At 31.2% G+C, this 3,041-nt stretch overlaps 1 protein-coding gene across 1 annotated transcript in view; it reads right to left on the bottom strand.

Annotated features, from left to right (window-relative positions):
- Positions 1 to 3,041, bottom strand: part of rl (Mitogen-activated protein kinase rl) — a 10,401-nt gene that overhangs the window by 6,706 nt on the left and 654 nt on the right. The gene's annotated exons all lie outside the window — the stretch shown is intronic.

The following is a 3,041-nucleotide window of genomic DNA, read 5'->3' as shown; positions in this document are numbered from 1 at the left end:
TTGTTTTTTTTTTTAGCTAAAGTTCTTGCACGGTTCGTCTCTCTCTTTCTCTTCAACGTGGAGAAAAAGACAAAAAATGAACCGTGCAGAAAGTTCAGCTAAAAAAAAACAGACCTAAAGATCATGAGTGGACATGACTACGTTTTTACATAAGATCGAATTTGATTAAAAATTCTCGATTTATTTCTCTTGATCTGATAATATTACATGTATCATATGTAAGTCTGATATTGAACTAATTAAGTGCTATATATATTATTTATATATATATATATAATTGATATATTTATAAATAATATAAATAATATATTATTTATAAATAGTTGTATATAATATATAAATTATATCTGTATATATATTATTGAAGAGAAGTTAAAACGAATACATTCGATGGCACGGAAACAAAGTTTTCAAACACGTCGATCTTTATATTTCAAAATATACATTTTCCTAAGTAGAAAATTAAGTTAAATTTAAATTAAATTACATATATAAATAAAATTTTTTTCTATTCATATATTTCCACAAACTTGCTTCACGACAAAAGCGAGTGCCTTTGGCTGCGTTCAGCAGAAAAAGAGCTTTGCAACTGTTGTAAAATTCTTTAATATAATTGGTCTTGCCCTTAATTCCTCGCTTGATTTAAATGTATAAACCAATAATATTCAAGAATTTTACACAGTCGCAAAGCTGCTTTTTATGCTGAACGCAGCCATTATCTGTCTGCTCGTCAGAGCGTAAGCACACAAATAATCTAATATCTTTATTTATATTTTTCAGAACGCATTCCCTTTCGATGACTATAAAGACTGAAGACTGGAGCAGCTTTATTCATTCGGCGTATTTATTTATCTTTTCTGCTATCGTCTGGAAAGCTTGACCTAACTTAGTGTGAGTTTATCCATAGAGAAACTTGTGTCTTTGACGGTATCGCGGTGATAGGATGTGGTTCGCGCGCGATACAGGATAAATCAAATTCGCTCGATGTGCCCAGATGTATTACATCAGAAGCCGCGACTAAGGCTGGTATTCGTAGTCAGATCTTATATGCAAGACCGTCTTAAGTACGGTCTTAAGAAGTCACGAACCAATCAGAGGGCTGCATTAGCGTCTTAAGACATTACTTAAGACGGTCTTGAAATAAGAATCGACTATGAATACCAGCCTAAGAGTTTCGGCTGATCGAAACGACTATATCGATTAGATATCAAAAGAACAATGGTAATTCAATCCCTTGAATTAAATGACATTTTATTATTTTTAATTTCACGTGTGTAAAAATGTAAATCAATCCATTTCCGCGGTTAGCTTCAAAGTAAACATCATCGATATTTACATATGCATTTAGAAAATAATATTTTATTTACTTTTTAATTTCACGTGTATCAAAACATAAATCAATCCATTTCTGTACTTTCGAAATAAATATTTTCAAAATAAACATCGTCCATATTGACGTCAATATTGCATTTGGTAAATAATGAATTATATTTAAATCAAATTTAATATATTTTCTTGAGTTAAATTGTTGAACTTCACTATTTTAGTCAAAATAACAATATATAGGATATGAGCAGTGGCTATCTAAAGAAATTGTTAAAAATAACCCAAATTAGGTATATCTGAGAGATAGGCTCGATATACATTTGGACAAATCTATTAAAACTCTAATCTTTATTTAATCTTGTCCATTGTGATAGATAACAGAATATAGAGATGTCAAAAAGTAATTAAATAAATGAAAAATGCAATAAATAATTTTCTTTGTTATAAATACTATTAAATTCATAACTCAAGTTATACCTAATTTGAATTATTTTTAATAATTTCTCTAAGTCATCATTGATTCGATATGTCGTTAATTTAACTAAAACAAAGAAGTTAAATTGTTTAATTCAAATATTAAATTTGTACAATGTATTAAATAACTCAAATTTGATACAAGTTTAATTTATTATTTATCAAGTACATATGTTAATATGATCGTTGTTTACATTGAAATTAATCATAGAAGTGGATTTATATTTTGACACATATAAAAGTTAAAAACAACAAAATGTTATTTGTAACTTAAGAGATCGGATTGTAATTGTTCTTTTGATATCCAATAGTGAAGTAGCGTTATCTTTTTAAAAAGATTTTATTACCGATAAATAATATTAAAATGGTGCCCTGAAAATTTATGTTTGTTTCATTAAAACAAGATCTAGAAGATTAAAGCGAGAGATTAAGGTAAGAAAAGCTAGAAGGATCAGAATACATCAAAGGCAACGCGAGTTAGAGGAAATCCCTTTTTAGTCGCGCATAAGTCGGGGCTCCGATATTTTTATTCGACATCAATATTATCAACGCAACATCGTAATTATAGAAAAATCAATTCCGAATTTCTCAAAGAATCTACCGTCAGAATCCAAGAGCGTCGGGATTATTTAACTCGCGAAACGGAATTCTCTCCGAAATATCTTTTGGCGCGCAAAGATGTTCCGTCGCTTCGCTTTCAGTCTCAGTTCCGTTCTTGCGTAAGGGAACGTTACAATAACAAATATATATACAATAGCAATAAAAAAAAATATAACGAGACGCGAGAATAATATTCCAGCAGAAAGCGTGCGAACAATTCACCTTCTACATATAATTTAGCATGAATTCGTCGCGATATAATTCATGCTAAACCGTAATCATATTAAATAGCAATAGACGATAAAAACGATAAGATAAGATTAGTAAATCGCAAAGTGAATTTTCATCTGATTAGTATGACGTATGGATGAAAGCAACAAGAAGATAAAAAACGAGAGGAGACGGACAAAGAAGAAGAGAGAGAGAGAGAGAAAGGGGAATAATAAGGAAATGTAGAAAAGATACATGAATGGGAAAAATACGGTGAAAGGGGCGTGACGTGCGTTTGAAAGTGATGTAGACGGTAGAGCGTGTGCGAGAAGCACGATGCGTGCGTGTGTAGGTACGTCATGCGTGCATACTATCATAGGAGCGTCGAGCGCGAACGTAGACGCGTACAGCCGACAGCCGACAGCGGCTAA

The sequence above is a fragment of the Trachymyrmex cornetzi genome, unplaced genomic scaffold (genome assembly GCF_001594075.2).
Source record: "Trachymyrmex cornetzi isolate Tcor2-1 unplaced genomic scaffold, Tcor1.1 scaffold57, whole genome shotgun sequence".
NCBI classification, from domain to species: Eukaryota; Metazoa; Arthropoda; class Insecta; order Hymenoptera; family Formicidae; genus Trachymyrmex; species Trachymyrmex cornetzi.
Note: the sequence above shows the minus strand (reverse complement) of the source record. Positions and strands in the feature narration are given on the sequence as shown.